The sequence below is a fragment of the Oreochromis niloticus genome, unplaced genomic scaffold, assembly GCF_001858045.2.
Source record: "Oreochromis niloticus isolate F11D_XX unplaced genomic scaffold, O_niloticus_UMD_NMBU tig00006606_pilon_6612427-7070595, whole genome shotgun sequence".
Taxonomy (NCBI): domain Eukaryota; kingdom Metazoa; phylum Chordata; class Actinopteri; order Cichliformes; family Cichlidae; genus Oreochromis; species Oreochromis niloticus.
The window spans coordinates 36,937-47,754 of NW_020328083.1; the positions used below are offsets into that span (position 1 = coordinate 36,937).

General features: G+C 36.3%; 1 long non-coding RNA gene across 2 annotated transcripts; it reads right to left on the minus strand.

The window, feature by feature from the left end:
* Positions 1-8,695: 8,695 nt before the first annotated feature.
* On the minus strand, positions 8,696-10,477 carry LOC109199671 (uncharacterized). 2 transcript variants are annotated; one of them, XR_002059981.2, is made up of 4 exons: positions 10,138-10,477; positions 9,296-9,433; positions 9,107-9,199; positions 8,696-8,968 (listed from the first exon to the last, which is right to left on the minus strand). It is a non-coding gene; the product is annotated as an uncharacterized LOC109199671 (long non-coding RNA). The 2 variants fall into 2 exon arrangements; XR_003218102.1 differs by lacking the exon at positions 10,138-10,477 and having other exon boundaries at positions 9,296-9,738.
* Positions 10,478-10,818: the final 341 nt, after the last annotated feature.

Below are 10,818 nucleotides of genomic sequence, written 5' to 3' on the forward strand. Positions count from 1 at the left end.
TGACTGACTGGCTGTCCTCTGTGTAGTAAACTGGATCTCCTCTCCCTCCTCTGCAGTGGTACAGACCTCCTTGTGAGACACTAATAACTCTGTTTGCTTCATTTCCTCTCATGAGCTGAGCTTTAGAAGAGACTGAATCACGTCTGAACCAGTCAAACTTCCAGCCAGCAGAGCCCTCCACAGAGCAGCTCAGTGTCACACTGCCCCCTGCTGGTATGATTGAACTTTGTGCTGTCAGAGTGGCTCTGGGTTTACTTGCTGTTGAAGAAACAAAATAGGTAAAACATTCAATTGTCACCACGAATAAGTTTCTTACAGTACAGATCACACTTTAAACATTCACAGAGTAATTTATCTACAAACACAAACAGAAATTAGTCATCCTGCATGTGACACATTGGACTGTTTAACAAAGTAAATATTTCACTGATTTTTGATTCTCTTATCAAACTGTCATCTCTGTACGTTCCTCTTTAACCCTCATGTTGTGTTCATTTTCTGTTAAACAAGATTCATCATACAAATCATAATAACATAAAAACTATAATAATAGATTTATTATCACCACTTGTTGTGTTTTGTCTTTTTATCAACTTAAGTTCTTGTGAACATTACAGTTTTTGAACATCTGTTATTTGTGGTCTGTTTGTTTCTTAATCTTTTTTATGTAACTTTGAGTTGTGAAAAACATAATTTCCAGGTTATTTTGACTATAATAAATAATCAGATCAAGGATAATATGCTGTTTATCACAGACTCATTTAGGTCAAAGTTACCAAGAACATTTGTTTTGAAACCATTTCAAATGTATATACAGTCACAAAGTAACACCTGTGGTGTTGCTGGTCAAACTGATGAGGCACATTTCATTTGTTTGTAGAGGAAACGATCCCAAAGTTAAACTTGCTTCTGACACAAAGCTCCTGACCAAGAGCGTAGGAGATGAAGAAATTATCATCTTATGTCACTGAGACCTCCAATCATCTTCAGATCCTCATACTTCACTTGGTTCTTTTCAGCAACACCGTCTGCAGGTTTCCCAGTATAAACCTGCATGTTCCAGGTATAACTTGTCCTGGCATCACATGGTGCCCAAATCTTTATGCCATATTTAGACAGCTTGTTTGGCATATACTGTTTGAAAGGGCAGCATCCCATAAAGCAACCAGACGCACATCCACTGTCACGTTTAGACTTGGGATATGGATGAGTGGCTGCTGCTCCACACATTGTCCCAAATTTCTCTGATCACTGCAGATTTGTCTTGTCGACAGCGCCCTGGTTTTGTTTCACAGTTGTCAAAGTTAATCACCCACAACAACATGTAAAACTTCTGGAGTGACATGATGGCCTGAAAAATTGTCCCTGTAATCATCCTGGTGGCTTTTTCAGCTGAAAGCCCATCTTGAATTTCAGGTGGGGACAGTTTCCCATCTTGTGACTAGAATGTTAAAGCAGCCTCATCATGACCATCCTCTTCATCACTGAATTCATCCTCATTTGTCATTTCTGGGTCTGGATTATATCCATGTCATCTTCAGCTTCTGACACTTCCTCCTCTAATGCATCTCACTGTCAGTTTCCTGGCATCTCTCCTCCTCAGCAGTGTGGTGACAAATATGTGATCATGATCCTCAAATAAGCAACAAACACCACAGTTATGAGAAACGTTCAGTGCTGATGAAACAATGTTGCAGCTGTCGGTGAGAATTGCCAACAAAGTTGTTCCCATGAGAGAGACGCTCTTCCTGCAGTGGTTGCTGGGGAACTCAAGGTGTGTGTGTGTGTGTGTGTGTGCATTGTCTTGTTGTCTACTCCATCCATTTGTAATAATCAAACATTTTTGATCAGAAACACAAAGAGTGTACACATGTTGAATAAAAACACAAAATTAATGCAGCTTTTTGTGTCTGTTGAAATCCTTGTTGTGGACAAAGTTATAGAATCTTAGGTCAATCTGATCAAATAAACTAAATTTTCCAGAGAAAAAACTTTCAATTCAGTTTCATTTGACCAGAACACAACATGATGGTTAAACTGCTGATATTTTAAGAGCCTCCATGGTGTCTCTACTTTCTGTTTGCACAGTGAGAAAAACTGTTGTCCTGAGCTGCCTGCAGACAGCTGGATCATTGTTGGAGTTTTGCTGTTAAGACAGATGTAAACATGAAAACATGAAATGTCAGCATGAATCATGGTCCAACTCACATGAAACTGTCAGTGTGAAGGCATCACTCCATCCTGTTAAGAGATAGTCACTGCTACCCCGACATCTGTAGTCTCCACTGTGGGACACTGAAACTCTGCTGATCCTGTATTCACTGGATGTTGGAGGGCTGTTTGTGTTGGGTGCTGTCCATTCATATTTCCACACCTTTCCTTCACCTCCCTGAATCTCACATCTGAGAGTGATTGTCTCACCAGTGAATATCTGAGACCAGCTGTGCTGCAGATTCACAGTGGGCATATTGGGAACTGTTCACAGAAAAATATCCAGTTAGGAGACAAATAGAAACATAAAATCAACAAAAGAATATCATGATTTATATTGCATATAAAATAATAAATGTGTTGTTAGAACTTGATTTTGGTTTGTGGAATTATAGGGATTATTTTACATAACCATCATCTTTATCATTGCATTAATTATCATTTCATCAAAGCATTTATTGAAGTTGCTGGCATTATGTTATAATTTGTATTACAGGTGTTATCATAATCAAATATTAACATGTTTATTACAGGTGCAGTTATAACCACTTAAATCGTTGAGTTAAATCTATAATCTTAAAAGCTTATATGCTGAGTATATTGTTACAGTAAAATAGTAGCTGAGCGAAGGCCTGAATGTATTCAGCTTCTTGTTGCATTTGAGTTTGCCTAGTAACAGGTGACAGAAGATGGGCCAAAGAGGAGGACAAGTCCATGGGGACCGCATCACCATATTTGGAAAAGGATGCCAGAAAGGGGAACTCCTGTCTCTGCAGTTATCTCTTAAAATTGATCATTGTCTGTAAAAGAGGCAAATAATGTTCTTAAGATGCAAATTATGTGCTTGTAAACGCAAGAGGGGGGCGTTATAATACCCTGATGTTATAAAAGCAATCTGGAGTGTATTTTTGGACGGGGATTTACAACTGATGGTTTCCAGTGTACGTCTCCCCACGCTGCGTGTATTCATTAAAATCAATTGTTTGACCGACCTCTTCTGGACCATCATTGTTTTACTCTCGTCCTCAATTTCGGACCCGTAACATTTGGTGCATTGGCCGGGAAGTTCACTTGGCAAGTGTGGAGAACAACGACGCTCCAAAACAGCTACTGATTGGATCAGTTTACCGTTTAGAACGGTATTTGCGCTTTTTTGGGCAATAAAGCTTGGAGCTTGGGCGTTAGACGCTTTTAAATTGTGTTAGGGACCTTAGGGATTCGACCAGATACAGTTTAGAACTGATACTGTGTAATTGATAATAAAAAACTTGGAGTTTGTCCCTTGGAGGGTTAATTTAAATTTGTCAAAATTCTGTAGGTTGTGCAATCTCAGGCCTGATAATTGTTGTTATTGTAATTATGAGACGTCTGTGTAAAATTGTGTGTGAGAGGAGTCTGTGAGTCAGGCTGGTATTATTTTTAGACTGTGTGTGTGTGTGTGAAAATGCACATGAGGTAGCTGCGAGGTCCCTAGAGTTTTAGGAAGTTTATAGAGACTGTTACACATTGCTGAATGCCTGTATTTAAGACGCTGGCTTTGTTTATTACAATATTGTAAGTAAAGTTTTATTTCTTGCCATGACTGTATGACTTTTTTGTTGGGTTTTGAGATAGGATACATAAACTGTTGATACAACATGAAATTGACTATGAAATAATTTCATTAATAAATATGTCTGTAAGTGATGTCTCTTTTGGTGTGTTCAAGTAAGATGTTTTAGGATTTTTTAGATGGGTTTTGTTTTAGTTTGAGATAATATATACAGTTACATTTGGTGGTTCTAATGTATTGTTGTTGACTTTGAGTGATAAATATAGGTGTAAGTCATTTGACGTTTGTTGGGCTAAGGAGGACTTTAGAAGATTGTAAGTGGGTTTATTTTAGTCCGATAATATATAAGTAGTTAGATTTGACAGACTTTTTACATTTTGGTTTTATGTTAATATAGGTTGCAACGGGCACAGAGGAAACACAGCACAACATCTTAAGGGTTTAAAATAATAATAAATAAATGAATAAATACAGGGAAGTTTCGTAAGGGTTCTTGTGTGTGTTGTTGGGGATAGTTTTTTGTGGGTTTTTAGGGGGAGTGTGTGTTTGTGGTGTTTGTGTGTGTCAAACGGGAGATAACATGAAAACAGAGGAATTAGAGACTAGAATGTCCTAGAAGCCAATAAAATGCAAATTAAGAAGCTGTGAACTGCTTAAACCACAGTTGGTTTCACAAGTACTGCTGCAAACATTGTTGAATGCGTGTGTTTAAGACGCCATTTATGTTTATTAGAGGGTTATAAATAAAGTTTTGAGTTGCTGTAGTGGATGTATAGTAATTGACTGAGTTTTGAGTTATATATGTATATATATGGAGTGCATTGTATATACTTAAGACTAACATATTACTTTCAGTAGTAACCTCTCTTCAGAAATAAAGGCTGTGGTGTTTTATTTTTCCAGTTATACGTGTGCTGTGAGAAGGATTAGAGGTTTCAATTGTTCTTATTTCATTTGCTCCTTCTGAGTTTGAAAAGCACGCCTGTAAAATACTCTTAGGAAAGCGTATTTTGAGTGATTTTAACTGTGTGAATGCTGTCAGTATTTGATTTGAGTGACTCTGTGTGATTTGTACCAAAGAGTAAATAAGTAATAACAACACTAGGGAGGTTTATAGTAGAATGAGTGAAAAAGTAGAAGTTTGAGAGAAACGGCAGTGTGTGTGAGATGATTATGAAAGTATTGGGTGAATGATGTCACAAAAGCTGACAAATGCAAAAAACTTATATTTAAAAGTGTGTGTGTGAGAAGAGGGTGTATTGTTTTTAGATCAAGACTTAATAAAACTAAAGAGGGTTTGTAGACTGTAAATATGAAAAAACAAGTGTTTGATTAATCTGTAGAAACAGGAAAGAGAAACAGAAAATACTGTGCTGCTGTGTGTGTGACTGATGATGTCAGGGGAGCTCCCAGAGAAATGGACAGACGAGTTAAATTCTAAGAAGATGAAGCGAATGCATGTTTTAAGAAAAAGTAATAAAATTATATTAATTACAGGTTTTAGAAAAGAGAAAGACCGAGAAAAATAAATACATGAACTAACAATTACATTAATGAATTGAAAACGCACGTACACGAATTGTTACATGTGAAATTATTGTTGGAAAGTTTAATACACACATGAGTTAAAGAAAGCAGTTTACACTCCTTTAATTTCCAGAACCAGTGTGTCCCCGAGACCTGATAACACCCTTGCCCAGTTGGCCCCCGTATAAGGCAGCATGGAAGGCTGGACAGCCCATGACGGGTAAGATCCCACCTCGAAACCCTGGGACAACCTAAGGCAAGGCGCAGTCACGATTGCTTGAACCTAAGTCCCGGAGTGAGCCTGGAGTCATTGGAGGAGACGGGACTTCAAGGGTAAAGCCGCTGGGCACAGGCGGAGGGGAAATGTCATTAACAATGACCAGTGATGAGCCAAAGAGAGAAAACACACCCTGTCAAAAGGAGTCTGAAACACTGCAAAAGAAACATTTATAAAAATCACACATACAAACAGAAAATGCACTAACCTTACAGAGATAAGCTCATGAAGATTAATGCATAGATAGTGATTAAAACCTGGCTAAGAACACAAACATACGTAATTAAATCAGCTTGCTAATTTCATGAGTGTTAAAATGGTGTGAATGTTGAAGAAAATACACTTAAAACACACTTGGATAAAATAGAGTTGTGGAATAACTCAAACGAAGCTGTATGACAAGGGAGTGAGTTATGGAAAAAAAAAACAAAAAAAAACAAAAGAGAAGTGATTAAAGTAGTTTAAAAGGGTGACTTAGGAGTGCTCTTGCACTGATTGATCAAAGCAAGTGATTAGTATAGAAAGAAAATGAAAATAATTGAATAATGTGATAAGGTTTAAACATGTATTTCTCTTGCCAAGTTTACTTGTGGAGATATGACCCAGTATGTAAATTAGCTGGAGTGAGTGACGACAGAGGAGTTTCCTGTGTGTGTGTGTGACAGAGGCCTTGAGGAAAGGAAGCAAAGTAGACAGTTCAGAGGTGCAGATTTGGACAAGAAATTTATAATTTAGTGTTGACACATTGTTATAACGTGTTTATATTTTAGGCTGAATCTAAGTATGGTGAAGTGTCAAAGGGGACATGGTTGTGTGTAAAACGGTGCAGCTTTGACAAGGTTTTCCGTGCATTGAATGGGTGAAATTTAAGATTGTTTAAGATTTTTTGGGGCTGTTGTTTTTCATTTTAATAGAGGGAGTTTTGATAAACATGGACATGTCTGAGAGGGGCCCATAGTTTTTGTTACAGTGCACTTAAAGAACCTGTCAGGTGATTTTGTTTTGTACTTTGATGAGCTAATAATCAGCTCTCTTTCTTTCTCATTTTTGTTCTGAAGCAGGCCTGGAAGAGAGTGAACTAACAGCGCTGACAAAATTTCCGGACAAACAAATATGAGGTGACTTTTCCAGATTTCAATGGGTGGAGGAAAGGCTACCTGTGGGGACCTGATCAGATTGAATGTCCCTGTCTAAAAGGATTGTAGCGAGCCAATCCAGACAAAACCATAAAGAACTAGTTTCCTAAAAAGAGAAAACAAAATAAAACAAACGAATGAGCTCATGTTGCTGATGTGGAGAATCTGATTATTCGTGCGGGAGTCTCGAATATTGGAAATATGATGTGTGAATGCATGTGAGTGAGTGTGTGACTGGACCAAGGTGGGGATGAATAAAATGTTGACAAACAGGAGGAGTGGAAGACTTAATTCTGGGGATGCTGATGTTTGCTTGGAGGGAATTTTTGTTTTATTTACTGGGGTTGGATTATGTTATTACATTATAAAATGCTAAATGCTAAAAGGGAAACATTTTTTGATATAACTCATGTTATCATTAACTGAAGAAACACATGATTGATAACTGTTCTGTTTTAAGTTTAGTTTTTGTTATAACACAGATTGGATCATAAAGGGGGAGAGTTGAGTATGAGATGTAAAGTACAGGTTTTGTTTCCAGGAAATTCCAAGGATCCAGACTTTTGCATGGAGCAAGGAGTTCGAGAAGATTTGACATAATGATTAAATTGATTTCATTCCTTAAACACAGGTTTTCAGGGCCGGAGCAGAGAGGAGGATTGCTGAGCTGTTCTGAGAGATGATATGACTAACCTTTTTCCTTTAATTTCTTAAGCCCGGGTGATGCATTTTGAGTTTTTGAGTTTTTATTTATTTGGACACATCTGGTGTGTCCAAATATAAAGGGGGAATTTAAGGGGTAATTTGAAATGGGTTCTAGGATCATTTTATGACTTTTGGGGTTGTTGATAATTTAGATATGGTAAAACTGAGGCAGAAATTGTTAGTTTTAAATAAAGTTATTTTTAAAGTAAAATGAACTGAATCCTGTTTAGAAGATAAAATCCCGGTGTTCATGAGAAGCTGTACACCAAATTTAAGGGGAAATTGTGGGACATTTTTGAATAAAAGATATGCTTTGGGGAAGATGAGTGAAGATTTTATGAGTAGAAAATGTGTGATTTCTTTTTGATTTTTAGGATAAGTTGTTATAATGTAGGCTTTAGAAACAGATATTAAACAGATTTATTTCTAAGGTAGAGGAGAGAGTTTCTTAAGAGAGGGTTAAAAGTGTCGCTGACTCAAATTAATAATATTGGAGATTATATATGTACACTCTAAAAACTATTGTTTAAGCTCAACAAAAAAAATTAACGCAACAGTTTCCATTAATCTTTTTGAGTTACGATAACTTATGTTGAAATTATATTGAACCAACAAACTATATTGAGTTAGGGGAATTAACTTTTCCTCCATAATCAAAGGTGATTTTAATTACCACTTACTTAATAATTGGTAGCTTAAAAACATGTTTTTAAGTTGTTTACTCATAAAAATTATGTTCCTCCAATTACTTTTTCCACATTACTTAAAATGATTTTTAAGTGTTATGTAATTAATTACAGCAATTACAAAAACAATTTTTTAAAGTTAATCATTTAAAATATTAAGTTGCTGATTTTCTTCATTATTATCATCGTTTTAGCTTTTTCTTATTTTTTTTATTGTAATAGCTTTTAAAAAATGAATTCATTCAACATTTTTTTTAGCAAATAACTTTTTTATTTTTTAACTGTAGGCATTTCAACACTTCATATTTAAAAAGTGAAAATAAACCAGAAATTTAGATTTGTACCATCGTAGCCAAGTTAAACAATATGCTTTTATGTATTTAAGACCACAGAAATAAATGTGTTCAATTGGTAAAAAATCCACTTAGAAAACATTTTGTTACAGTACTACTTCCAAGCAAGTGTTCAATAAATGTCAACTTTCAGTGCCTACCAAACTTTACAAGATCTTGCATCTTTCTTTTACACAATGCAGCAAACACCTTTAAGATCAATGTTACACATACAGGGTTCAAAACAGTTAACAATTTTTTGAAACAGAGTCAGCATCTTTAACATAATGCTGGTTCCATCAAGGTCAAGGAACAGCTTCTGAAAAACTTCAAAAGTATATTTCAGATCCTTGCATTAGCTCAGATTGAGAGCATATATTATGCCCATGAGTAACACACAGCACCTTGGGAAATTCTGGCCCTCCAGGATTTTTGTTCCCGCACCACAATGGTTGCAGTCTTATGGTCAGATCCAGGGGTGTACCGGTCACCGATGATGGCAGTTTTCATCACCTGCCTTTCAAGGTTGGCCTTAAATTGTCCTTGTAAAGCAAATTTTAAAAAATAGGTTATTGGATTATACATTAGACTTTAATACTTACTGAATCTTAGTGAATTCAGATGATCAGTGGAATACACACACACACACACACACACACACACGATGCTGAATTACTTACACCAAACTCCATGAAAAGGTCCTCTTCCTTTTCTCCAAGGTATGTGATAAGGCAGCAGATGGCTACTTCTCTGTGTATTTCAGTTGAATTGTGCTATTTAAGAAAAAATAAAGTATGAGTATAAACTACATGGGTGACTGCCAACAAAGTGCATTTCAAAGCTACCTAAAGTCTAAATAGTTGTCCTACCTCAAGAAGCATGTACTTGATCTGCCTGATTCTCACTCCTTTAGCTCCGCCCCTTGAAAAAATGACGTCCATCAGTTTTGGGGTCAAGTGTAGCCATTCAAGGCTTACAGTGGTTGAACTCTTGAATTCCTCCTTTATCTGTAGACCACACAAACAGAAGAATTAAATCTTGCAGACTATTAGCTATTTTGCATTAATTAATGCTCTAATACATTAGTTAAAGATGATAGATGTGATCTAAGGCTACCCCAAGGGAACAAAAACAATCTTAGTGAAGAGAAGAGAGACATTCCCCACCATAACCAAGGCGTAATCTGTAATGCTTTAGCAACCCTGTTTTTGTAGAGGTTTCAAATTTACACATTGTGCACTCCCAGCCCATTTTGTAAAAAATGTGTACCAACTTAACAACTCATTAATGACCCTAGATTATCATACTATACTAACTGCTTACATGAAGTCTTAATGTTAAGTAGATTCACATAGCCTATGCTAGAATAATGCTACTGGAATGACATTAACGATATTTCACACAACCTGATATGTTAAAAAAGAACAAAACAAAACCAGCGAAATTAGATTGCATTGTGTAGCAAAACTTTAACCATGCTTTTCCTAGCCACAGCAGCTCTCTCTAGCTGAAGACCTTTGTCAAATGAAACTTTATAAGTCTTATCCTCTCCTGTGCTAAAGTTTAGAATGGTTAGCATTAGCTACATGTGGTAGTGCAAAATATTTCCTTAACTGTATGAGCATAACATGGTACACAAATCCACTACAAGTGACTAGCACAAATGCTTTGCTTTGTTAGAACAGTTATTTGTAAATGAAATGTTACTTACCTTGAAATGTCTTTTACATAAGCTTGCAAGTCCACCAAGCAATGCACCATGAATTTGCCCGGGCTAGTTAAGTGGGTAGGGGAGGGAACTTGAAATCAAAAGTTACAGTGGAGAAAAAATAAGTTACATATTCAATTTCTTTAAGTAATTACAACTTGAATTTTATTTTGAACCCACTAACATTGGGATTTAATTTCAAATTACATATAAAATTAATTTAATGTAATTACCAACATTATTAATTCAACGCAACCCCAAAAAATAAAGTCAGCAACTTAGAAGGTCTATCTTAATCAGTAAATTAGAATTTTTATCTTGCAGCCATGGATTTAATAAAGTGGTGGTAAAAGGCCTGATGAATTACTTTTTAGAGTGTAGAAATGATTTTTTCTTACACATTGCGATTGTGCTCATTAACAGAGCTGATGTTCGGTCCATTTAAGGTCACAAGCTTCGACGAGCACGATGTCTCAGTCGATATATTGCGGGGGACTTGGAGCAACAGAAGGATAAACAGCATTCACGCTTACAAACACACATGATTTAAACATAGGCGAGGCCAAAGGCCTGGACTTGATGTAGCTTTTAACTGTACAGCTCCTAACTTGCAGGGATGGCGTGGAGTGTGATGAATGAATGCAAAACATGCTTACAGACACAAACATGACAGAGATTTATTTT